General features: G+C 51.3%; 2 long non-coding RNA genes across 5 annotated transcripts; both read right to left on the minus strand.

Moving 5' to 3' along the window:
- Positions 1-10,034: 10,034 nt before the first annotated feature.
- LOC132673340 (uncharacterized) lies at positions 10,035-12,602 on the minus strand. 4 transcript variants are annotated; one of them, XR_013557114.1, is made up of 4 exons: positions 12,466-12,602; positions 11,894-12,023; positions 10,600-10,983; positions 10,035-10,149 (listed from the first exon to the last, which is right to left on the minus strand). It is a non-coding gene; the product is annotated as an uncharacterized LOC132673340 (long non-coding RNA). The 4 variants fall into 4 exon arrangements; XR_013557115.1 differs by having other exon boundaries at positions 10,604-10,983; positions 11,894-12,071; XR_013557116.1 differs by having other exon boundaries at positions 10,035-10,144; positions 11,894-12,071.
- Positions 12,603-22,190: 9,588 nt separating this feature from the next.
- On the minus strand, positions 22,191-23,508 carry LOC132673633 (uncharacterized). The gene is made up of 3 exons (XR_009608137.3): positions 23,269-23,508; positions 22,640-22,902; positions 22,191-22,474 (listed from the first exon to the last, which is right to left on the minus strand). It is a non-coding gene; the product is annotated as an uncharacterized LOC132673633 (long non-coding RNA).
- Between the last annotated feature and the right edge of the window lie 3,343 nt (positions 23,509-26,851).

Consider the following 26,851-nt stretch of genomic DNA (forward strand, 5'->3'; position numbering starts at 1 on the left):
ATACAATATGAGGTCTGTGGGGGATGTCTGGAAATAATAAAACAGACTCTTAGTGGTGAAAAGGCCAGCAAGCTGCTGATCTAGTTCAAAGTCTGCTGTTTGGCACCTGGTAAGACCCAGAGAAGTCATAAGATTTGCTTGAGGTTTTATAGCTGCTCAGTAGGGCCTCCTGGCGCTCAGGCCACTAATTCTTGATGTTTAATGACGATAATTGGGGTGCTTGAATTTCTCTGCATTTTCTGTGAAATCATCACTACCTGTTTTTCTCTCTTGTCGGTTTTTCCACGAGGCAGAGAAAGAATGGGAATAGGGCCTCTTCATTTTGCAAATAGGGAGGCAGAGGCCCAGAGACGCTTAAAGATTTGCTAAGATCACACAGAAAAGTCTGGAGGCCAAATGACCTGCATGTCACTTAAAGTTCAGCTCCCTCCACCTCTGCCTCCATTAGGGTAGCAGTAAAGATTAGGGGCATGGCGGGGGTGGGGGGGGCCTTCTTCTGGCCTTTCTTCTTAGTTGCCAAGTGATTACAGAGGACTTTGAGTTGTACAAGCCAAGGAAGTGATTGCAGGCCCTGGCAGATGGTCCTTCCCCACAGCCTTAGGAAGACCAAAGGTATGAGGCTTAGAGAAAACTTAGGCCAGCGCCTCCAAAAGGGAGGAGGTCAACCTAGAGAGAGAGGAAGCTGTATGTATGAGAGTCTGGCCTCACAATCCATGTGGCCCCAGCTCTCACACCTAGCCTCCCCTACCCAAAAGGCTTTCTGCCTCCGCAACGTTTTCAGTAGTCATGGGATTGATATGCACAGCTGCACAGGTGGTGCACTGCACAATTTGGCTTATAATCCGAATGGCGCTCCCTGGAGTTGTGCATTTCACAGCATGCACAACCATACACGGTGAGCCTAGGTTTCAATTCTCAACATGTTTGAACCCTTGAACTGGTTTCATAGCAATAAATGACCTTGAAAACACTTTTTTGAATAAAAAATTCATTTCATCTTTTTCACAAGATAGAGAAGATATTTGGAGAAAATTCATTTTATTTTACATTAGTCTGATCCCAAAGACTGTATTAAAAAGGTCATATAGGGGCACCTGGGGGGCTTAGTTGGTTAAGCATCCGGTTGTGGTCATGATCTTGAAGTTCATGGGTTCGAGCCCTGTATCAGGCTCTGTGCTGACAGCTTGGAGCCTGGAGCCTGCTTCAGATTTTGTGTCTCCCTCTCTCTCTGCCCCTCCCCAGCTCAGGCTCTGTCTCTCTCTCAAAAATAAATATTTTTTAAAAGTTCATATCAATTAAGATTTCTTTTTTAAAAAAATTTTTTAATGTGTATTTATTTTTAAAGGAGAGAGAGCATGAGCGGGGGGAGAGACAGAGAGAAGGAGACAAAGAATCCAAAGAACACTCCAGGCTCTGAGCTATCAGAGGGCCCAGGCGCCCCCAATTATGATTTCTTATTGCGTTAAAGTGACTTTTGACCCTTTTCTATTTAGTAAGTAATGCCCACTGTTAAAAGAATTTAAATTAATTTTATGAAGAAAAGTAAGACTTATAGACAAATGAATTAAACATATTTTGTCACACTTGGTTTGAGGACTGAATATATGCTGAAATTATCCTCATAGACAGAAATTTACATGCTGAATTAAAAAAATAGATATACTCTGCTTTCACTACATGTGCGTTTAGAATTCTTGCATTCTGTGCCTCATTTCTGTGATTTATTTAGTTATTTTAAAAACAAATTTTGTGCTTTGATTCTAAAAGAAGAGATAAGAGAAGAGATATGATCTCCTCAAATAACCCATTTCAGGGACGAATAGCTGTTATTTCCAAAAGATGAAAAGCTAAAATGGCTATATTTTCTCTTCTTAGTGTGTTTTTTTTGAAGTACTAAAGCCATTTTGACATTACACATAAGATTTTTTTTTTTCCCCGAACAGGTAATACATAATGTAAAAGGTTCAAAAGGTACAGGTGTGTTTATAGTAGAGCCAAAGCCTCCTTTTCTTGGTCCTTAAAGTGATTTGGTTCTCTAAGAACAACAGAAGTTAGCAGCTTCTTATATATCTTCATAGACAGCATCAATGCATCTACAAGCAAATATTTGTGCATATACCGTATATCCTGCTAGCTTTCTCGGTATTTTTACAGAAACGAGGCCCCCTCTACAACCAACAGCACCTTGCTTTTGCTCACTTCATAATAAACCTTTGAGATAATTCCAACATGTTATGCTGCCTCATTACTGAAAAACATTCAGCTGAAAACTATTACGTTTGTAGGGGTGTCTCATAATTTGTTAGGCAGTTTTTGGCAGACATCTAGGCGTTCCTAATCGTTAGCGATTACAAATACTGCAGTGTGGACCCCCGTCTGCTCAGCACTTTGCTTCTGTGCAAGTATATAGCGGGATAAATTCATCTTGTTGCAGGGCGCCTGGGTGGCTCAGTCGGTCAAGCGTCCGACTTCAGCTCAGGTCATGATCTCACGGTTCGTGGGCTTGAGCCCTGCATCAGGCTCTGTGCTGACGCTCTGTCTCTGTCTTTCAAAAATAAATAAACATTAAAAAAATTTTTTTAAATTATCTTGTTGTGTCAAAAGGTGTCTTAGTTTTTGCAAAGTCCTACACGCTGGATGGCTACACAATAGAAATGCCTTACTTCACACCTCAGGAGGTTGGGAAGTCTGAGATCAAGGTGTGGGGCCAGGGGCTGTGAGGGTAAATCTGGCTTCTGGCAGTCTGCTGGCAATTTTTAGTGTTTCTTAGCTTATAGAAGCATCACCTCATCTCCTCGTCGATGTTTGCATGGCAGTCTCTCTGTGCGTGTCTGTGTCCAAATCCCCTCTTTTTTTCTTTTTAATGTTTTTTTTAAATTTATTTTTGAGGGAGAGACAGATTGAGCAGGGGAGGGGCAGAGACAGAGAGGGAGACACAGCATCTGAAGCAGGCTCCGGGCTCTGAGCTGTCAGCACAGAGCCCAAAGCGGGGCTCGAACTCGTGAACCACGGGATCATGACCATGAGTCATAACCGACTGAGCCACCCAGGCGCCCCTGAATTTCCTCTTTTAATAAGGATACCAGTCATACTGGATCAGGGCCCCACCCCACTGCAGTATGACCCCATTTTAACCTATTACATCTGGAATGACCCTATTTCCAAATAAAGTTACATTCTGGGGTACTGAGGGTTAGGACTTCGACATTGGAGTTTGGGTGGGGAAGGCAAACACGCTTCAACCCGTAACAAAGGGGATGTGAGCATTTACCTTTAAATGTGTTGCTCAATTGCACTTCATAGGAATTGTACATTACCTTCCTTCCCCCCAGCAATGATGAAAATGGTCTGTGTCACATTTCTTCGCCAGCGGAGTGAGGCATCAGACATTTTAGTCTCTGCCAGTCCAGTAGATGAAAAGTGGCATCTCATTTTAGTCCCACTTGCATTTTGCTTAGTGTAAGTGAGGATAAGGGTTCTTTCTTCTTACATTTAAGACAGATTTGCATTATTTTGGTGACCAGTTGTTTACATCCTTTGCGTGTTTTCCTACTAGATTATTTTGGTCTTTTATCCTTATTGATTTGTAGGAGCTCTTTAAAGACAAGGGAAATTAACTCTTTGTGATGTATTTCACATGTCTTCTTTTCCTCTTAAGTTGTTATTTGGCTTTGTGCATAAGGGTTGTTTTATTTTTCTTTTCTTTTTTCTTTACCAGGAAAAAAATTTTCAATTTAATGCAAACAGATCATTTTCTTTTATGGTTTTGGGGATTTCTGTGATACTTAGGAAGGCCTTCTCTAAGATAATGACACAAATGCTCCCATTTTTTCCCCTAACACATGGTTTAGTTTTTTTATGTATAGTTTTTTTTTAATCCCTTGGAACGTAATTTCGGCATAGGTGTAAGGTCAGGACCCGACCTAGTCATCCTGGTGGGTCCTTGGTGGTCCCAACAGCATTTATCAATAACGTGTGAAAACGGTAAGCAGATATAAGCGGTGTGTAGATAGGCGGAATTTACAGAAATATTTTCATTAAAAAGTTGTCCTATCTGGGGCACCTGGCTGGCTCAGTTGGTGGAGCATGTGACTCTTGATCTCAGGATTGTGGGTTCGAGCCCCATCTTGGGTGTATAGATTTCTCAAAGATAAAATCTTAAAAAAAAAAAAAAGTCCCAATTGTATTTCGGCATTATTTTTATCAAAAAGAAGTTTTGTCTTTAACCAATGGTCCATTATGGGTGTAGACTAAGACTTTGTTATTATAATAAAAGTCATTCAGAACAGTTTTATAGGCAGAGCTACCCCAGAGGCCAGCAGTATTCAGCCATGATAAAAAGACTGAAGAACCCTGAATGCTCACTTGGTAAGCAGTCAAATAGGGGCCCCTGGGTGACTCAGTTGGTTAAGCAGCTGACTTCAGCTCAAATCATGATCTCACGGTTCGTGAGTTTGAACCCAGCATCAGGCTCTGTGCTAACAGTGAGGAGCCTGCTTTGGACCCTCTGCCTTCCCCTCTCTCTGCCCCTCCCCAGCTCTCTCTCTCTCTCAAAAATAAATATTTAAAAAAATTAATAAATAAGTATTAATTGATTGCAGTGTAGAAATAGAGGCAGATGCTGGTAGTGCCTTTACTTATTATTTAAAAATTAAAAAAATTTTTTTAATGTTTATTTACTTTTGAGAGAGACAGAGACAGAATGTGAGGGGGTTAGGGGCAGAGAGAGAGGGAGACACAGATCTGAAGCAGGATCCAGGCTCCGAGCTGTCAGCACAGAGCCCGACGCGGGGCTCGAACTCACAAGCTGTGAGATCATGACCTGAGCTGAAGTCGGCTGCTTAACCAACCGAGCCACCCAGGCCCCCTTAAAGTTTTTAATCTGCCTTGCTCTGAAGAAAAATCAGGCCTGAGGGGAGGGAAGGGGTCCATTTTTCTGGGGCCGTTATTTGTCTCTGATCATCTGTTTGCACACACATGCACACGCATGTCATGGTTGAGGCACCTGGCGTTCTTTCTGAAGCCCCTGTAAACCTTCCTCTCTCCACGGCTTCTGACCCGTGCGTGGGACTTGGGGGTCTTTGCGGGGTGCCCAAGGAACGCTGTTTAGCAGCTTGTAAGAAGACTGCTCTTAGAGGGCCCGATTCTAGGCCATACTGAAGATACTGCTCTCTGAGGGGGACAGTGAACCATTGTGGCTAAAAGCACAGATTGGGTGCCAGGCAGAACTGGGTTCGAATCCTGAAAGTCCCTGTTTTCCTCGTGTACAGAATGAGGAGGATGATAATTCCTCCCTCAGAGAACTGATGTAAGGAATTAAATGTCATGATGTTTGCACAGTGTCTGCACGAGCTCTATTCATAGAGCCAATCACTTATCACTTTTGTTCGTTACCAGATAGGGAAACTGAGGTCTCACAGAGACTGTGGCCGGCTGGGTCAAGATCACCACGCAACATATTTACCTGGAGTGAAGGAACAGAAGGCTTGCTTATGCATTTTGCAGAAGGACCTAAAGCTAGATGCAGTGGCTGGTATTTTAAGTGACCAAAGCAGGGTTCAAAAGCACCTGAAGCAGATGAAATGATAGACTAACTCCCCCTAAAGTAAAATGGAACAGGCATGGACGGAAAGCGAAAAGATTTTTCATGCAAAAGATTTTGGCTGAAGGTTCAGTATAATCCCACGATAAACGGCTGCCCCAAACTAATGGGATCTCAGGCTGCATCTATAGAGGTATAGGCTTGTGGATAAGGGAGGTGATAGCTAGAGGGTTGTGTTCAATTCTGGTCGCCATACTTCTGAGGGGAGAAGGAGAGACTATAGAGTCCAGTCTGTGGAGGGCAAAGGATAGAGAACTGGGGACACTGATCTTGGAGACAAGATCTAGGAGCAGAAGCAGAAGTATAGCCCTGCCTGTCTCCAGGGCAGAATGAGAATCAACTCTGTGATGGGGTCAGGAGCGGGTGTGCAAGTCAAGTGAGGGAAGGGTTCCTGCTTTGAGCTCTCAGATAGTTTCAAGCAAAAACACTGGGCCTTCCTCCTTGGCTCCATATACACATTGTAGGGCCAAGAAATGTGTAATCCATTTTTCCCCTATTTTAAGGTGTCTTTCAAAAAATTAAAAAAAAATTTTTCTTTAATGTTTATTTATTTTTGAGACAGAGCATGAGCATGAGCAGGGGAGGGGCCGAGCAAGAGAGGGAGACACAGAATCCCAAGCAGGCTCCAGGCTCCGAGCTGTCAGCACAGAGCCCAACTCGGGGCTCGAACTCACGGACCGTGAGATCATGACCTGAGCCGAAGTGGGACGCTTAACCGGCTGAGCCACCCAGGCGCCCCTTAAGGTATCTTTAAAAATAAATCTTACTGAAGTTGGGACTGTCTTACAATCCATATGTATATTTAATGCGTCCTTCTTTCCTGAGAAGTTGTTATTCGAGCATTTTTGAATCGGCACAGTGTACCATTGGGAAAGTTTCTCGACAATGTGTATTTCATCAGAAATCTACCTAAAGAAATATTTGAAAAAAACAAAACAACCCCAACATTCTCTTCTTTGTGATTCTATTGAATCCATCAGCAGGTGACATCGCACCTTGTCTCTGGCGTCCTGGCGGCTGAAGTGGAATAGAGACAGGCTATTAAATCGGTTTTAAAACATTCAGAACATCGGGTTCTTGGCTGGGAGGGGGAAGAATACCCCACTTATCACGAGATGTTACTCCTTCAAAGGAGAGCCCTGCTCCATAAAGAGAATTTGGAGGGAGGCTTTTGTTCTGCGGGGACATCTGGATTTGAATGCCCATCCTCAAAAGGAGATTTCCCGTAATGGACGGAACTCAAAACCACTCAGAGCCCAAGGACCCGCGAGTTTGCAAAAGCAGACACTTCCCGCGCCGCCGAGGGCCCTCGTGTCCCCGCAGGCGTGCTGGCAGGTCGCTGCTGGGCTCGCAGGAGGGCAGCTACCCTTCCTGCTGAAAGCCTCCCCACCCCACTCTGGGAACCGGGGGCCTGAATTCATCTAGAAACGTGTGTGGTTTCAGGAGGCTCTTATGATAAAGCTGCCAAGGAGATCCTGCCATGAAAGAGCGTTTAGAGAAGGGAAGAAGGAAGCTAGGCCAAGGCCGTGGGCTCTGGCCGCGGGGTTTGTAACGGGTGCTGCGTGGAGCCCGGCCACCTGCGGACCGTGCCGGGTTCGAACCCCCTGGCGTGCCGGTCCCTTCCCGCGTGACCTTGGGCGAGTTGTGTAACCTCTGGGCCCCGCGACTCCCCTTCCTGGAGCCCGGGGCTTGCTGGGACGAAGCCCCTTGAAGGGCTGACATCAGGGACGACGCGTCTTGGCCGGCGATGCTCCCTTTCCCGAGTCCTGGCCGGCGCGGGGCTGTGTCGCCCACCCCCACCCCCACCCCCGACCCGACCCAGTGGCCTAGCTCCTCCAGCATCTGTCCCGCTGCCCCGGTCCCCGCGCTCCCAGGGCCCGCCAGACCCTCGCTGGCTCCCAGCTCTGCGGCCCGGTCCTCCGGTGGCACGGCCCGTGGGCTGGCCTGTGGCGCCCCCTCCTGGTGACCGCAGGGAGGCCGGGCGCCTGGGACGCCAGGCCTCTCATCTCTGAACCAGAGAAGTCTTTTCTGGTGTCTAACCTGGATCTCCCCCGGGGGCCCTTAGAAGACTGATGGGGCAGCCGAGGGTAGCTTGCTCTCCCCTCTGCCTTAGAAAATCAGGTCAGGACGGGCAGGGTAAGGAACCAGGTCCAGAGTCATTGCCGCCCTCATCCTGCGGGCTCATCTTCCTCCGTCCTTCAGCTCGCCTCTTCTCTGGACGGCTCCTGATTCCCCATGAGAGGTCACACTGTCCCCTCCATGCTCCCACCACTCACATTCTGGAATGGTGGCTCCATGTTTGTTCTCGGCGCCGGGCTGCGAGCCCCCAGCCTGGCTTTTTCCCCGGCACCAGGCACGCTGCCTGGCACGTCAGTGGTGTTCAGGGTGTGGTTGGTGACTCCAGTTGACTTGGGAAGGTGTCCCAGGTCTTCCTTGGTTTTAGAAAGGGTCTGGGCAGGCCGAGGAGGAGGCCAAGCCCTGAGGCTTGACTGATGAGGGACCTGGGCCGTCCCTCTGTAGCGTCCCAGGCCCCTCAGGCTCTGACCTCCCAGGCAGGGCTACCCCTCCCTCCATTCAGACAGCCGCTCACTCAAGGCTGGCCCATGTATGGACCCCTTCTCATCCAACTCGGCCTCTGATTACCCACCCTGGGCCCATCCATCCAGTGTGGCTGCCCTGCTTAACCCTCCTGGGCTCTGACACCCACTCCAGGCTTCCCTGCGCGTGGGCGCCGCCTCAGCCCATTTGCACGCCGACACCTCCCTTTGGTACAGGCTGCCCGTTTGTAACAGATGCTCCCTCACCCTGCAGGGGCTCTGATGCCTGTGCCAAGCTGCTTCTCACGTGGATCCCTCCTCACCTTACTCTGAAACCCTGCTTGTCCTTTCTGCACCCCGCCTCCCTGCAAGTGGGTGTCTCCCTTGTTCTGCTGTACTTAAGGGCTTTAGGATGGGTGGGGGAGGGAGGAAGGAGGAAGGAAGGAAGGAAGGAAAGGAGGAAGGGAGGGAAGGTGGAAGGGAAGGAAGGAGGGAAGGGAGGGAGGGAATGTAGGAAGCGGGGGGGGGGGGGGGGGGGAGAGGGAGAGAAGGTAGGAGGGAAGGAAGGGAGGAGAGAAGGAAGGGAGGGAGGGAGGGAGGGAGGAAGGGGAGGAACAGAGAAGTGTTTTTGAAAACAACATTTTAACCGTGGAAACTTTTGTGCAAGCAATTATCTTGGATTATGTAAAATAGAAGATGCTCTGGTTGAAGAGAGAGGGAGGGAGGGAGGGATAGAGAAAGACGGGGGAAGAGAGAGGGAGAAAAGAACAGAGAAGGGGAGAGCAGGAGGAAGGGGGAGAGAGAGAGAGTTTGCGAGTATACCTGGAACCCCGCCCACTTGGCCCCACTGTCTCAGAACCGTCATTAAGTGCTAGGGGTTCCTTGGTGTACAGTTTGGGAACCACTGGAAAAGACATCTGCCAAGAAGAAATGATACCGCTCTGCGGGCACTAAGGTGTCCTTTCGGAGCTTTTCCGAGAAGCAGCCCTTGAGGTAGCTGGCTCATCTTCTGCCCTGAGGTTGATGGAGCTGGGGACCCGCGGTGGCTCTCGGCCAAGGAGGTGTCACTGGGGGGCCCTGGGCAGGTGTGGGGGCCTGCAGGAAGCGGGTCAGGGTCTGCAGGACATCGGCTGTGAGCTACGGGGCTTGCGTGTGCTGAGGTGGGGGGCAGACCCCTTCTCCATCACGCCCCTCTGTAACTCTCTGTGTCCCCATCTCTGCTCCCGTCCGGGAACAGAACCTGGGAATTCTGTTTTGCTGGCTGGAGATGTCACTCATCTGGCATCTGTTTGCTGGTTTGGTTTGATCTTTGCAACCACTGGTGAGATAATCCACTGCCCCCACCCACCAAGGGAAGAAGAGGAAGTTAGGGTCAGAGGTGGTGTAAACTTCCCTCTGGTGTGCAGAGAAGAGGCCAGGAGTCCCAACAGACTCCAATCCCAGCACCTTCCCTGAGCCCTGGGTCTTTCCCCAGGCCTCTCCCAGCCCCATGTGACCCGAGTGTGAGGTTAGGGCTTTGGGGTAGGATTCAGTAGTCAGGCAGAAGACAGGTCAGGGGTCAGGGCCGTTCCCCAGCACCCTGGGGCCAGCTCTGAGGCCCCTCACTGGGGTGGGGGATTTGAAATGGGATGACCATCCAGTGAGTCATCCACACTAGGGACACCTTTGAGAACGAAAGGGAGTGCCATTAATAATTATGCCGTGGCAACAGCCAAGGAATGGGTGGTAAGGTCACTCTGTTATGGAACCACCTGCCCTGCCCCTTCTCCACCTCCGCAACCCCAGACCCCTGGACCCGATACAGAACAGCAGCGATTCACTGGGCAGCTGGCTGTGCTGGGCACTCTGTGAAGCTTGTTTCATTGGCTCTCCATGACAACACGTGGCGGATCCAGTTATCGTTCCCATTTTATTGACGGAGAGACTGAGACCCAGAAGACTCTTGCCCAAGGACACACCGCTGGTAGCAGTTGGTGGAGCTGGGGATTGAACCCAGGGAGACTGGCTCTCCTTGGAAGGATTATAATAAAATGTTAATGGGTTAGTTTGGACCACAAGAATCGTGCCATGGAATGGGGTTCCCCAAGCCTCAGTTCAGACCTGCCCCTAGTCTCTGTTAGCTGGCTTTAGCTTAGGGACATCATTAAAAGGACGACTTTGAGTGGTAAGGGGATGTGTAGAGAGGGAGGCGGACAGGTGCACTCAGCAGAGGGGAATGTGTTAGGAGCGTGGAGTGGAAGAGTAGCAGCAGAATGAAGATAATAAAAGCTAGCATTTATGAAGCACTTACTGCATACCGGGTTCTGTTTTAAGGGTTTCTCAACGTATCAACCTACTTCGTCCTCACAACTTTATAAACTAACATTACTATTCCCACTTTACAGATGAGAACGTTGAGGTCACTTGCCCTTTCTTACAGAGCTAGTAAGTGGTAGAGTCAAGGCCACGCAGTTGGCTTACCCACCAGGCTTGTCCTGACGGAAGAGGATGCTGCTGGCCCCGGGGTGGGGGTGGGGGTGGGGGGCCGAATCCCTCCAGCTTGATTCCTCTATCACCCAGCGGGCCGATTTTCAGGGAGGCCGGAGTCCACGGTTCAGCCTTCTGGGGCACCAGGGGAGAGCGTCCACTGACTGCCCCTTCGGCTCCCCTGTGGTCTCCCTGCAGGGGTGCGGGCCGCACGGAGGTGGGGCAGGTTCCTGGCGCTCTCCGCGGCAGCTCATTTTCATTCATTTTGTTTAAATGCTTCTCGCTCTCTGTTTTTAAATCTAATTTTTCAGCTTCTTTTTTATCTTCACTCAAGTTGCTTTAATGAAACGAAAATGTGTCTGTTTCCCTCTGCTGGAGCTGCCCGGGGAATTTCAATATAAAACAAACAAGTTGGCTTTTAAAATTAAAATTTTATGGGTGGCATTTCCTCATTTAATGGGAGGCACAAAAGGCTGGAGTAAAACCAATTAACACGGGGTTGGGACTCGGTGTTCAGCAAAATTAAACATCAGCAGCGCGGTGTGCAGGGAGCCCTTCGCGGCGGCTGGGGGAGGTGCTCAGACTGGCCGCGGTGGGGGTGGGGGAGGAGGGGGTGTACGCAGCAGGTGCAGGCCTCAGGCCCCCCCCCCCTGCGCCCAGCACCTCAGGCCCGGGTGACCTTGGCACAGTCACCCGGCAGGCGGTTGTGGGGGTGGGCAAACAGGGGATGGCTGCTTCAGATTCCCGGCGCTCTGAACCCCGAGTTTGGGGAGACAGCCGTGCATATAGCTAAGGCCTCGGCAAGGGCCAGAATTCACTCGATAGTGCTCTTCAGGGACAGTATGAGTCCCATCCCTGAAGGCGATGGCCTGGTCTTGATCGTGGCCGTGCCCCAGGTCCCAGACGGTGCCAGGAGTGTGGTAGGTGCCCCTCCCCCCCAAATCCTCGGTGACTGAACAATGACTTTATTTGAGCAAACAAGAGTAATGGACCAGTGAATCACTCAGAGAGCTTATCAGCCAGTGCAGGGTTTTGTTGTTGTTGTTTTTTGGCAGAAAAGGTGCAAAATGCCACCCAAGATCCCAGGAGGGAGGGGCAGTGTCGGTGGGACCGCCCTGGGAGAGCGGCTTTGGGGACCCCGCGAGGGCGGAGCGAACAGCTCCGGGGGGGGGGGGGGGGGAGGCACCCCAGGTGAGTGGGCGGGGCCGACTTAAGAGTGGGAGGAGGAGCTTCCTTTTCTCCCGGTAAGTGAGGGTTGTTGGAAGTTCCAAAGCAGGTTGATACATACCGTCGGAGGTGGTTTCTGGAAAACCGATTCTGGAGGCTGGTGGGAGGGGAAGGAGGCGTCAGCTAGGTGTAGTGGCTTTAGTCCAGGCTGCGCCGAGGGCCTCAGGCTGGATGGTCCTGGTGACCTGTGGCTGCCGGGGGTCCGGGAGAGAAGGCTTGGGAGTGGGTGGGGCCCTCCTCTGAGTTGGGGAGCCCCGGAGGAGGAGCAGGATGGAAGGTGAGGAATTCAGTATGGTACCCGTCCCCCCCTCCCCCATCGACCTGATTGTGCTGGGGATACAGGAGTAGATTTCACACTGACAGTCACAACGAGATCCTGTAACTACCGGCCGGGGTCCTGCAGCCCCAGCCGGCCCCCAGGAATGCAGGCCTCGCAGCTTCAGAGAAAGGGTCTGGACTACCCTTTCTGATCCCTTTACCTCCCTCCTTCCCCCACTGACTCTTTCTGAACCCCACTGGGGCAGCTTTCTCCCCACCTTTTCTGCCCTCTGACCCCTGACTCTAGGGAGAGGGCCACTCTGGTTACCAGAATCCCCAGAGCAGCAATAAGATGGGGGAAGCCACGTGCCCCACCTGCCCTGAGTCAGGAAATGGAGCTGGAAGCCACCGGGATGCTTTGTCCTCCCCAGCCAGGCCTTTGGACCCATAAATACACCCCAGAGCCCTGCAGGCCCTGGAGAGACCTCCATCTGGGGTACCGACAGTGGGTGCCAGGCTCAGCCTCTCTTGGGAGAGTGTCTTTGAGGGAACTTGAGGTCAGAGGAAGAGGCTTTGTGATGCAGGTGTGTGCTCTGAAGGGTCCCTCCAAGGTCTATCTGAGGCTCCAGGTGAGGGTCTCTTTGAGACCAATTTGAGAACCTGTCTGAGGTTTATTTGTAAGTCTCTTTGAGGCCTGTTTGAAGGCCCAAACCCTGTCTGGGATGGCCTGAGGGCTGGTAGCTTGAAACCCATAAAAACGGCCTCAGGCCACGGCTGATATTGACCCTTCTTCCTCCAACACAACAAAGAGAGTAAGTCTGGCCAAGCTTGAAGCGCGTTCTTTTGGCCAGGGGGCTGTTGGAGGGGCTGGAGTCTTTCCTCCGGTGATGGATGAAGTTTTACCAAACCACAAAGCAGTTGGCCAGAGCTCCCCTGTTCCATCCCAACAACCAGTTGGCTGACCTTGACAAATCTGGCAAAGGCAACGGTTTTTGAGGACCGCACCACCTGTCCACTTCCGGGGAGAGAGACACACGATGTGCCTTATCTGAAATGGGTTTTTAGGTATGAATAGGAGTTCACCTGGTGAACGAGGTAGGGACAGTATTGACCTAGTGACACCAGTGGAGACACAGAAATGCACACCAGTTCTCTGTGGGCTAAGAGAACTGGCTACAAGTGCTTCAGTTTTCCCAGAGTCCAGAACGTGCAAGAGCCAGGCATGCCCGTACCACACAAAAGAACACAAGAGAAAGAACCTTGCAAACTGTACGGAGCTACACGAAATGAGGCATTGCTGTTAACCACCCATCTCTCTTGTTTGTTGTGGGAACCAAATGAGTCAAGATGTGTGAAGATGAATTGTAAGCTGGAAAAGTGTTTATAAAAATGTTAATGAATACATTTAGAGAGTAGGTAGACCAAGTGTGAGGATGTGGAAATGGAGTAGACAATTAAAATATCTGCTAATTTCTCTCTTGAATTCACATTTTAGGAAATGTTTATAAACTGAGCATTCTAATTACTTTTCCAAAACCCTCACACCTCTTCTCAGATGAATACACTCTTAAGAATTATAGGATCTATTAAAAACATTGTCGATTTCCTGGCATTATCAGCTGGGACTCTTTATATGGCAAATTACAGAACACCCATTGCAAAGGGGCCTAACCAGTAAAAGCAAGGTAGAGTTTATGGGATTGGAAAGTCCGGGGGTAGCAGGAGCCTCGACAGGTCTGATCCAGAGTGAGTTACACCTGATGTTCAGGCCGGCTTCTCTGTGTTGGATGCCAATGGCTCCTAGGCTGCTTCCTTCAAATTCCGGGAGAGAGACGGGGTGCCCTTTGGCCAACCATCCAACAGAATTCCTGAGCTTCACTTCTGCTTGGACCGAGTTGGGTCATGTGGGTGGGGAACATCAGGGCCTATTTGGCGTGGGTCTGGATCAAATGCCCATTCGTAAAATGATCACTGGGATACCGAGGAAGGTGGAAGGGGCACCTACTGTACCTGGTCGCTCGGGTGGACCTCTGGGCTTCAGGTGTGCGGACCTGCAGCTGTGTTCGGTTTCTGCCCCGGTTGCTGGTTCCTCATCTAAACTTTCTGTTCCTTATGGCTCCTCCCTTGCAGACATGATACTGGTCCAGGCTCCCCCCATCACCCCACACAGTTTACTCCGATCTTTTTTGTTTTGTTTTTGTTTTTAACTGCTAACTTAGTCCCTAGCCTCTTTGCTCACCAATAAATTTTTCTCGACAGCGATTCAAAAGCTGGACACGTTTAATCGTAGCAAAGAAGACGTAGTACAGCCAATGTGATAAGACAGAAAACATGATTACAAAACTTAGCTGTGGGAAAATTATCATCATTTGCCAAAGACACAATTTTATCACCGGAAAAGCTAATAAAATTAACTCAAGACAATTAATTATGGTTAATAAAAGAGTTTAGTAAAATGTCAGACACAAAATAATAAAAATAAGGAAAAAAGCTTCTTTCTGTAGTTAACAATAAACAGTTTTAAAATATTACAATGGGTTATCTATAGGAGGAAGTTTTTACTTTAAAAAAAAAAAAGACAATGAGGAGGGGCACCTGGGTGGCTCAGTCAGTGAAGCATCTGACTCTTGATCTTGGGTTCATGAGTTCAAGGCCCCCATTGGGCTCCATGCTGGATGTGAAGCCTACTTAAAAAAAAAAAAAAAAAGACAACGAGGAAGCTCATTTGGGGATAGTTGGTTTCTGGAGGTGTAGACACACCCATGACCTTGAATTAGATGGCTCCCCTCACACTTTTTAAGAAAATAAACAGGATGGGTCCTTTACATAGTAAGGCAAATATCATCCGTTTTTCTAGCAAGAGACTGAAGAGGAATTCTAAGTGTAGGAAGGCAAACTGAGATGGTAAATATTCTGTTTCGTGATGACCACTTTTCAAACAAAGTTTGCTGTGGATGTGACCTGGTTTTATTGCTTGGGGTAGGAGCCCAGGAGAACAGGGATTTTCAGATGAGAGAGAGAGAGAGAGAGAGAGAGAGAGAGAGATGGAGAGAGAAGGTGAGAAGGAAAGAGAGTGAGGTAGAGGGAGGGCGGGAGAGGGAGGGAAGGAGAGGGAGGGAGAGGGAGAGAGAGGGAGAGAGAGGGAGCAAGGCAGGGGAGGGGAGTCAGGAGAAGGAGCAGTGAGGCAGAGAGGTGACAAGCAGTCCCAGGACTGTGTTTGGGACACAGGAGCACCTGTCCAGTTTCCCCAGATGCCAAAGTATAACTCTCAAAATGTTAAAAACATAATTCTCATGCAATACCTAGTGAACACAATCAAAATATTATTTAACCCAATGAAGAGAATCTTCCAACAAAGCTGTTTCAATGGAGGATATGGAAACTCATTTGAAAAACAATGATGGAATAAAGATTATTAAATTAGATACCAATTGGTTAATATCCTATAAGGCAACCGCCTCCCCCTGCCCGCCCCACAATCTTTGGTGTTATTGATTGGATGGAAATCATCTGGACCTTGTCAGTTTTCTACAAATGAATGTCTAACTCCACAGAGTGTGGGCCCTACTCAATAGGAATTAGAGTACCAAACAAAGCTGCATGCTCTAGAGTCAGCTGACTTAAAAAAAATTTTTTTTTTTAAATCTTTATTTATTTTTGAGAGAGAGACAGACAGAATATGAGTGGAGGAGGGACAGAGAGAGAGGGAGACACAGAATCCGAAGCAGGCTCCAGGCTCTGAGCTGTCAGCCCAGAGGGGGCTCAAACTCACGAACCATGAGATCATGACCTGAGCTGAACCATGAGATCATGACCTGAGCCGAAGTCGGACACTTAACAGACCGAGCCACCCAGGTGCCCCTAGAGCCAGCTGACTTTAGATGGAAGCTTGTCACTTTGCCTATTTCCAAAGTTTTGAATAGGGCTAGGGGAAAGGAACTTCACAGAGGAACATATTTTGTGCAGTTGGACTTTCAGGAGCTCAGAGTCATTATGGATGGGCCCCGAAAAGAAATACGAGCCAAACTTGGGTCCCGACAAGGTGAAGTAGGGCACATGAAGGTAGGTGCCCTTGGTGCCAGGGGCTTGGAAGGCTCCATGTGGGGCAGAGGGAGGGGAGAATATGGTCTGTACCCACCCCCGCGCCATGCTTTGGAGCATCTCTCCTTGGACTCAGAGTTGCACCCACCTTGTTACTTCCTGTTTTATTTTTCTGCCTTAAAAAATTAAATCTTTTTTTTTATGGTGGTAAAATATGCATATGCATAATATAAGCAGTACCATTTTAATAAAGTGGACAACTCATCGTTAAGTACATTCACAGTGTTCCACAACTATCACCACCATCCACCTCCAGAACTTTTTCAGTCTTCCCAGACTGAAACCCTGTCCCCATGAAACAACAACTCCCCAGTCCTCCCTCCTCCTACTTCCTGGCAACCACCATTCTGCTTTCTCTGAATTTGGCTACTTTAGGTACTTTGTACAAGCAGAATCATACAGTATGGGTCCTTTGGTGACTGGCTTATTTCAACTAGCATAATGTCTTTTTTTTTAAATTTTCTTTTTTCTTTTTTCAAATTTACATCCAAATTAGTTAGCCTATAGTGCAACAATGATGTCAGGAGTGGATTCCTTAGTGCCCCTTCCCCATTTAGCCCATCCCCTTCCCACAGTAACCCTCCAGTAACCCTCAGTTTGTTCTCCATATTTACGAGTCTCTTCTGTTTTGTCCCCCTCCCTGCTTTTATATTATTTTTGTTTCCCTTCCCTTATGTTCATCTGTTTTGCCTTTTAATGTCCTCATATGAGTGAAGTCATATGATTTTTGTCTTTCTCTGACTAATTTCACTTAGCATAATACCCTCAGTTCCACCCACGTAGTTGCAAAGGGCAAGATTTCATCCTTTGTGATTGCCGAGTAATACTCCATTGTGTGTGTGTATATATATATATATATATATATATACTTATACGTATATATATATATATATATATATATATATATATATACACATTGTGTGTGTATATATATATATATATATATATATATATATATACATACATACACATATACCACATCTTCTTTATCCATTCATCCGTGGATGGATGGACATTTGGGCTCTTTCCATCCTTTGGCTATTGTTAATAGTGCTGCTATAAACATGGGGGTGCATGTGTCCCTTTGAAACGGCACACCTGTATCCCATGGATAAGTGCCTAGTAGTGCAATTGCTGGGTCGGAGGGTGGTTCTATTTTTAATTTTTTGAGGAACCTCCATCCTGTTTTCCAGAGTGGCTGCACCAGCTTGCATTCCCATCAACTAGCATAATGTCTTCAAGCTTCACCCATGTTGAGAGAGAAGGTGAGAGAGAACCCCAAGCAGGCTCCTTGCTGCCAGCACAGAGCCCGATTTGGGGCTCGATCTGCGAGATCACGACCCAAGAGTCAGATGCCCAACTGACTGAGCCACTCAGGCGCCCAGGAAGTCATGCCTTTTGAAGGCCGAATAATATTCCATTGTATGTACCTACCTATTATGCTTATTCTTAAAAAAATTTTTTTTAACGTTTATTTATTTTTGAGACAGAGAGAGACAGAGCATGAATGGGGGAGGGGCAGAGCGAGAGAGGGAGACACAGAATCTGAAGCAGGCTCCAGGCTCTGAGCCATCAGCCCAGAGCCCGTCGCGGGGCTCAAACTCACGGACTGAGAGATCATGACCTGAGTTGAAGTCGGACGTTTAACCGACTGAGCCACCCAGGCGCCCCCTTATTATGCTTATTCTTTCATTCATTGATGGACAGTTGGGCTACTTCTGCCTTTTGGCTATTGTGACTAATGCTGCCATGAACACTGATGCACAAACATCTGTTTAAATCCCTGCTTTCAATTAGTTTGGGTAGGTACCTAGACGTGGAATTGCTGGATCATATGATAAGCCTATGTTTGAATTTTCAAGGAGCCACCTTATGGGTTTCCCACAGCCCCAGTTTGTGTTTCTACCACCAATGCATGAGAGGTCCAATTCCTGCACATTTTTGTCAATACTCGTTATCTGGTTGTTGTTTTTAAGTAATAGCCATCCTAATGGATGTGCACTTTGAGTTTTAAAATAATTGCTGGTTGCCCTTTATTAGAAGAAAGCCCAGCTGAGAATCTCCCCGCCCCCTCTCCATTGGCCAAGCCCAGAAGAAACAAGAAAGCTCACCCCTGCTGTTGCTTCTTCTCGACACACGGTGTCGCTGTTGAAGGCCAGTCCTGCACCGTCCGAGGCCCTTTGCTTATCCGCTACTTACGCTGAGGTCTCTGGTGGCTCACGTCCCTCCAGGGGGCGCCACTAGATCTTCCAGACGAAGCAGAATGCCTTGGCTAAGATTAGTTCCTCAATTAGACCAGACAAATATTTCCTGGGTGCCTTACTATGTGCCAGGCATTGATGTAGGAAATCATCAGAACAAAACAGACAATGACCCCTGCCTTTCTGGCGGCTAGAGAATAAACAATGACCACAATAAACAAGTAAATTGCAAAGTGTGTTGGAAGGTGTTGAGCACAATGGGAGAATGGAAGAGTAAAAGGGGCAGGGGACTGGGAGGCAGGTGAGAGTTGCATCGTTGGGAAGCTATTGGGTAAAGTCCTGAAAGAGGTGAGTTGCATCTGGAGAAAGCGTTCCTGAGAGATGGGGCAGCCCCAGAGCAGGAGCATGTTAGGTATATCTGAGGTCAGAACAAGTGAGGGTGGGGAGCAGGAGAGGAAGTGGCCTGGGAGACCATCATAAGGACTTCTGCTTTTACTGAGTGCCATGGGGATACATGCAGGATTCTGAGCAGAAAAGTGATAGGATCTGGTTTATGCTTTTATTTTTTTATTACAAACTTTTTAAGTTTATTTATTTTGAAAGAGCATGAACGGGGGGGGGGGGGCGGCAGAGAGAGGGAGAGAGAGAGAATCCCAAGCAGACTCCGCACCGTCGTGCAGAGCCCGACATAGGGCTCAAACTCACAAAACCATGAGATCATGACCTGAGCTGAAACCGAGAGTCAGACACTTAACCGACTGGGCCACCTAGGCACCCCTATTTTTTTTTAAGTATTTATTACTTTTTTTGGAGGGGCAATTTAAAGACTTTTTTTTCCTTTTTTTTAGAGCAGGCTTAGGTTCACAGCAAAAATGACAGGCAGATACAGAGATTTCTCCTACACCTGTTGCCCTCCTTCATGCACAGCCTCCCCCATTATCAATGCCCCCCCACCAGAGTGGTACATTTGTTACAATTGTCGAAGCTCCACTGACACATCATTACCACCCAAAGACCATAAAAACCAGGGTTTACTCTCCGTGTACGTTCTATGGGTTCGGACAAATGTGTAATGACATGTATCCATCATTATAGTGTCCTACATAGTATTTCCACCGCCCTAAGAATCCTCTGTGCTCTGTGACTTATGCTTTAAAAGATTCACTTTGGCTTGTGCGTTGAGAATAAATGGAAGGGCAGGAGGCAGGGACAGAGCAGGGAGATCAGTTAGGCTCTTGCAACAACCCTGGGTCACAGGCACCGTGGTTTACGAAAGCAGCCCAGCCCAGAGCCGGGTCCCTTCTCCAGCCTCCTCAGCACCTCCTTCTGCTCTCCCCCAGTCCTTCTTTGAAGGGAACCACTGCTGATTCAGGGCCTACTATGTGCCAGGCAGTGTTTTAGGCGATCCTGCTGATCGGCTCATTTAATCTTTAAAGGCTCATGAGGAAGGCATTGTTTCACAGACATTTCAAAAGCCCATGCTATGGATTGAATGGAGCCACCCCTGCCCCCACCCCCAAATTCATATGTTGAAGCTCTAAACCCCGTGTAGTGGTATTTGGAGGTGGGGCCTTTGGGAGGTAATTAGGTTTAGCTGAGGACATGGGGTTGGGGGCCCCATGATGGGATTGGTGCCCTTACAAGAAGAGACACCTGAGGGCTGGCTTCCTTCCCCCTCCCCCATCCCTAGCGCACTAACCAGGAAAGGGGTAGGAGCACACACAGTGAGAAGGCAGCCTTCTGCAAGCCAGATGGAGGGCTCTCCCAGGGAACTGAGTTCATCGGCACCTTGATCTTGGACTTCCCAGCCTCCAGAACTGTGAGAAGCAACTGTCTGTTGTTTAAAACACCCCCACCTATGGTATTTTATAGCAGCCAAAGCAGATTAGGCAGCCCATTTTACAGACAAGGAAACTGAAGCTCCACGGTTTAGGTGACCCAGGCACTCAGCTGGGTGTGGCAGACCATTGAGTCGGGCTGTGGGGACGGGAGGGAGCAGGGGCTGCAGGGGTCCTCCTTGTCGTGTGTGTGTGTGTGTGTGTGTGTGTGTGTGTCTGGTGGGCTCCTGCCTGGGAGGGGTAGCTTCTCTGTGCAGTTTCCCGGGGGCCTGGCTCCGGCTTTTCCAGGCACGCGGGGGGGTTGCCTGGGGTCCCACCAAGGCCTTGTGGCCTTCCAGGCTTGGTGGGGCTTGAACTATCCAGGCTGGTGCTCCTGGAGGTGGCAGGTGGTGGGGCACCAAATGGGGAGGGGAGGGCACCCAGGGTCTGATCACGACTCCCCGGGGCCTGTTGGCTGCTCACTCTCAGAGAAGGTGGTGAAGAGGGCAGAGTGTTAATGACAGTAATTGCTTTAATTATTTTTTTTGGTTTGGAGAGTCATAAAATGCAGCAGCTTGCTCAGTGCTAATCATGGTAATTAGCAGGGGCTGGGGCCGCTGCCTGGACCGCAGTTGTTAACCAGGGGGAAGCATCAGCCTGCAGACACGGAGAGAGGAATAAACGATCAGTCCCCCTTTCTCTTCTGCCTCCCCTTCCCTCCCTCCGGCAGCCTCCTTGGACTTTGAGCTCCTTGTCTGTCCCTGCTTTTGCTTCACTTCCTTCCTCTCCCTCTGCTCTGCCCCCTTCCAAGGAAGGCCTCCTGGAGGCCACCCAGAGACCACAGGGAGGGGTGGTGGCTGTGGCCGGTCTCAGGTTTGGGGGCGGGGGGTGGGTAGCAGCTGTCTGGGGTAAAGGGGAGAGTTCAGCTACAAGCAGGGTTCTGTGCCTGCTCTGGGCACACCCCTACGTCGCTTCTCCGGGTCTGGGCAGCTTCGGATCGTCTGCTTCGGACGAGGCACCTTGACCCTTACAGATGAGCCAGGAGAGAGAGCAGAGCTGAATCCTTGAAGGAAGCTGGGGGAAGCTTCAGGAAGGGAAACGGGGCCACCTCCCTGCTTCCCTTACTCCTAGGCAAGTGTCACAGGCTCAGTTACCACTTCCTGAGCACCTACCATATACTGGAGGTTTAGTTGAGGAATCAGGCTCTGCCTGGGGCATCAGAGTTGCCTACTCTTGGCAAGTCAGGGAAGGCTTCCTGGAGGAAGTGGCAGGGCTGTGGAGGGGGGGTGGTGCTTCCACGAGGAAGCAGGGTCTGGCAGAGTGAGGGGTAGTTTCCTGGCTGAGGAGGGGGACTGTGGGAGATACAGTCTGGCATATCGCTCTGAGCTAGAATGTGAGGGACCTCAAAGACCAAAACCATGGAATCTGAGCTGGCCTGGCCTCTGAGACCCCGTATGCATGGGGCTTGGCAAGGGGTTGGAGTCAGGAAGCTTGTTTTGTGAGGCATAAATGACAACACGTAGGTAAAGCACACGGCCCCCAGTGACAGTGAGTACTCAGGGATAGCAATGCTGATCCTGGCGATGATGATGAGGTGCCCCGTCTGGGACAGTGCCCCAGGGCCACACAGACACGTTCATGCAGGTACCGAGAGACGCGGTCAGACACAGACACGTGAGCTACAATCACACAAAGCACAGAAGCCAATGCACAGTCACCCTCCCCCCCCCCCGCCTGCCCCCCCCCCAGACGCACGCAGACACACGCAATCGTGCACACTCAGAAACTGACAAAGAGCACCTCCTCGGGGACACGCTTGCGACACCGGACCCACGGATGTGCTTCCTCTTTGAGGGGCTTGCTAAGCCAGAAGGGTGGCCCAACCCTGCGATCTTGTGACTTTGCTTCCTGGGACTGTGGCTGCAGGGCTGGGGCTGGGCCAGGGAGCCCCCCCCCACCCCGCCCCCAGCTCTGTCAGGACCTTGGTGCTGCAGCTGGACAGCCTGAGGAGCTGGCTTTTCGCAGTCAGGGGTAGCACCCAGTGCTAGCACCCGCATAGCACCCAGGCCTGAGACACTGGTGAGGCGGACACACCTGGTTTGGGGCCGGGAGCCGTTTCACCCAAGCCGAGCTCTTCCCTCCTCTGAGACCAGGGTCTCAGAGTGTCCACACCCCTCCTGCGGGGGTTGAGGCAGAAGGGGCGTGAGCGCAGCATGGAACGGATCCGCACATGCGTGCAAAGAGCTGCCGTGGATGACAAGAGCCCTGCAGCAGGAGGGACAGTGGTTAGACCTCCAGGGGCACTTCTGGATTGTGAGGGGGTGTGAGGAATGACAGGAGCGTCGAGGCTCCCCGGGGTTGGCGAGGAAGCTGGGGGTAGGGAGAAGGAGCTGGCCGGCTGTGGGCCAGGCTCTGTGCCAGAGTGCTTACCCGTGTGAGCTCAGTCCTCCCAGCCCCCAACGGAGCAGGTGCTGTCCGCGCCCCGGTTTACAGATGTGGAGCTCAGGACCTTGTGCAGTTCACTTGGTCGAAGGCACCCAGGCAGCCAGGGCTTCGGAGTCCTGCTCTGTCAAAGTCAAAGCCTTCTTCATGCCAGGCTCTGAGGGGCCGTCAGCCTTGAGGACAGTGAGAGTGACTGCTCCCTCCTTGTGCTCCTGTAGCCGGCACAGCTCTGGCAAGTCTGTGCACTAGGCCTGGATAGAAGGAAGGGAAGGAGGGAGAGAGGAAGGAAGGAAGAGGGGAAGAACAGGAAGGGAGGAAGAAAGGGAGGGAGGGAGGGAGAGAGGAAGGGAGGGAGAGAGGAAGGAAGGAAGAACAGGGAGGAAAGGAGGAAGGAAGGACAGGAGGGGAGGGAGGAAGGGGGGGGGGAGGGAAGAAGGCAGGAGGGAAAGATTAGAGGCAGGGGCTGGTCCAGAGCGTCCATGGGCATCTGGGCACCCCAGCCTGCCACCGCACCCTCTCTCCACCTGTTGGGGCTCCTCCGGCTCCCGCCCCCACCCCTGGAGAACTCCAGGTCTCCCACAGCTCAGCTGCCGCCTTGTCCAATTCCATTTTCTTACCAGACAAACGAGCGGCCGGACCTGCCTTCCCGTTCACACCGACAGGCTGGTTGTCAGCTGCGGTGGCATCTGTTCTTGTCAGAAAAATTAAGAAGGAAGCGAAAGCAGCCGCAGCCCTAGAACTGCCGGCTGGAGGGAGGATGTGGGCATGACTTCTCTTGGGTCTTCTCCCGGCTTTCTCTTCCCTTAAGCGAGAAGTGTGAACAGCATGGGCTCTGGAGCCGCCTCCTGGGCTGCCCCGCTGTGTGTTTGGGCAAAGTTGCTTAGGCCTCTCTGTGCCTCAGTCTTCCCATCTATGAGATGGGGATAACAGCGTTGTGGCGGTTAAACGAATTGACGTATGTAAAGCACTGGGGGCAGAATACGCACCTGGCACTTGGTGAGTAAGTGTTTCCTTAGCGTTAAGTGCTGTTGTCGTTATCTTCCTTGTCCTAGACCTTGCTCCTCTGAAGAGAGGGCTCTGCCCCTCGGCGTGGTGGAACCAGAGCCGGGAACGTGCACCGTGGACCAGGCGGGTTGCAGAAGGCTTCATTCATTGTACTACAACACTTTATTGACCCCAGGCCCCTGGTCCTTGCCCTTGGGGAATCCCCCTTGTCTGGTCGGGGGGAGGCTGACATGTGAACGGAGAATTATTTATAACGGGTAGGTAGGTATGTAAGGTTCAGGAAGAAGAGGAGGCGGCAATTAATGGGTGTGGGGGGCGGTGGAGTGAGGAGGTCAGGGAAGCCTTCCTAGAGGAGGCGGCAGGAGAAGGATGTGCAAGACTAAGAGTTTGCCAGGCAGTCTCGGGGGTGGGGGGGTGGTCCTTCCAGGGAGACTGGGCAGCCGTTTTCAGGAGTCTGGGCTTTACCCTTAGGGCAGTGGGCGAATCTGATGTATGGAGTAGGCAGCTGGAGGGAGGTGGCTCAGGCCGCTGCTGGAGGAAGGGTGGGCACGGGCGAGGACTGGAAACGCCTCCTCCCTCATTCATCTCCCAGCTGCCAGGACTGCCCCCCCCCCCCCGCCCCCCCAGGTCAATGGCATTAGTGGCTGTCATTGAGTAGATGAACAAAAAAGGACCTTTATGATCACCCAGGTCCGAGATGGCTGGGACTGGAGAGGTGGTTGGCCCTTGGAAGGAAGGGGCAGAGCAGAGGTCTGGGGACGCTTCGGGGTTCCTCTGCAGGACTGCGCGCGCCTGGCTCGCTCCACCGGTCAGCCTGCCCTCAGCCGCGGTGGGAACAAGTCCGCCGGCAGCCTGGCTTGGCCGTCTCTGTCCAGCAGGGGGCAGTCGCAGTGCGTGGATGGGCACGCCCGCCAGCGCGACTCCGCTCTGCACCAGGGACTCCTAGAAGAGAGTCTGGGGGTGGGGGGTGGGGTGCGTCAGACCCGGGGTGTCAAGGGCTTCCTGAGGGTGGCGAAGGGCACCCTCAGGATCCCTTGTTGGGGCAGTCCTGCCGGAGAGCGAGGATGCTCGCGGGACCCCAGAGGCTAGATCTGCTGCTCCAGTAAAATCTTCAACCCGGGCAGCACGTTGGCATCACCTGGGAGGGTTAAAACCCTACCCGTGCCCAGTGCCCTCCCCTCAGCAATCGGATCAGAGTCTCTGGGGGTGGGGCCCCGGGCATGAGTAATTTAGAAGTCTCTTCCGCGACCCTCGTGCCGTGCGCGTGTGCCCTGAACTACCCGGAGGCAACTGACGCGCCCCCTTTGCCCCCCTGTGGGGTAGCTCTGAGTCATTTACATCCTGTGACCTTGACTGTCACAGGAGGGAGTCCAGGGGCCCTCCGCTCCTGACAGGACACCTGGAAGCTGAAAGAAGGTGGTGAGCAGGGCGCCACCTGCCCAAGGGTGGGGAGTTCAGAGTGGGTTGTTGGGTGTGTGTCCGCGCGCATGCGCAAGCGTCTCTGCGCATGCAGAGGCGTATTCTCGGCTGAAGGTTCGTGGAAATGCGTCTCTCTGGGCGTATGCAGGTCCTTCTGGGCTGTTCTGCCTGCACGCGGCCGTGCACTTTTGCCTCTGTGCTGCAGGTATGTGTCAGTACACATGAGTGTCGCTCTGTGCTTGCAGCTGTGAGCACTAGCGGCGGCTTCGCCGGTGCCTCTGTGTACGCGTGTGTCTTTGCACCCACGTGTTTGCCTCTATGTCCTTGTGTCTCTCGCGTGAGGCTGGCTCAGAGCCGGCCTGTGTGTGCTCGTGGTCTTGGCTCTTTAGGAACCAATAACGGATTTAAAGCTCTTCTGTTTGAAGGTGTTTTTCCTCCTTCTCTCCTTGCAGCCTGATCGATACGCTGTTCCCGGGCAGCCTCCCCAAAGACCGCACACGGGCGGGTTCTGTGTGGACAGAGTCAAGTGCGGGCTTAGAAAAATCCACCACGGCCTCTTCAGGCACAATGTGTTCAGTTGGCCTGCAGGTGGGCAGCTGTTCTCGCTGGCAGCCGGTGGCAGGCCCCGCATACCCCCTGGGCATGCCGGGCCCACCGCCCCACCCCTAGGGCACCACCTAGGCACATCCCTCCCTCCTGCAGAGCCTTCAGTGACCCCTCACTGCCTACAGGATAAAGTCCAAGCTCCTGGCCCCGCATCCCAGGCCTCTGACTACTGACCTTTACCTACCTCACCGCCCTCACCGCCCTCACCGCCCTCACCGCCCCCATGGCACCATGCTCAGGGCCACCTGGCACTGTTTTCTTGGACACCGGGGCGGTATTAAGCCTCCAGCTGCCCCCTCTGCTGGGCCTCTTACCCTTCTGAGCTGGTAAGGCCCAGCTCATCGCTCCCCTCCCTGGAAGCCTTCTCTGCCTTTCCCACGAGGAATGGATAGCTCTTCCCTCAGTGCTAAGCTTCAGACCACCATTGAAGCTTCTGCTCCGCATAGTATTGGTCAGCTGGGGTGTGTGTCCCCACCAAACTGCGGCCTCCTCTGGGGCTATCTCACTGGTGCCCTGGGGCCAGCCTGGTACCTCTGGGCTGGACTCCAACGTCTGGGAGAGTCACCCTGAGCAGAATCCCAGCTCCCACCCGTATTCCCGTGCACTGACGGTCAGAGGTAGTGATGTTTTCTCTCTCTTCCCTCCATTGTGGTAGGCGGCTGGCCTGAGCTTCCGTGCTCCATGGGGGGTGGCAGGCCGGGTAGGAAGAGAGATGTGCAAGACACTTCTCTGCTGGGGTTTTGTCTGCCAAAAGCTGGAGCCTCTCCAGAGGATTAAGCTGGGTGTCTTGGGAAGGGCAGGGAGAGGGTATTGAAGAAAGAGAAAGAGATGAATTCTTCCTGACTAGAGGGAGAATCTTTATGGATTCAAGAGATTGGGACACAAGGGAATTCTGGGATCGCCCGGGCAGAGGGGACTCTTGTCTGTTCCCTGGCTTGGGGGAGGCAGGATGCCCAGGGGACTGTGTGGTTCCCAGCTTTTGCCGAGTGTGCTGGCGGTGCTGAAGGGGTCCGAGGGGCCAGGATAGTGGTGTCTCCACAGCATCACTGTTGAATGATGGCCACGCTGAGAGGGGCCTCCCTAGGGCCTTGGCATTACACTGCCAATTCTTAGACCGTGGGGTGTGAATGGTGCTAAGAAAAGGAAGGAGAGGGAAGCCTGGGTGGCTCA

The sequence above is a fragment of the Panthera onca genome, chromosome C1 (assembly GCF_046562875.1).
Source record: "Panthera onca isolate mPanOnc1 chromosome C1, mPanOnc1 haplotype 2, whole genome shotgun sequence".
NCBI classification, from domain to species: domain Eukaryota; kingdom Metazoa; phylum Chordata; class Mammalia; order Carnivora; family Felidae; genus Panthera; species Panthera onca.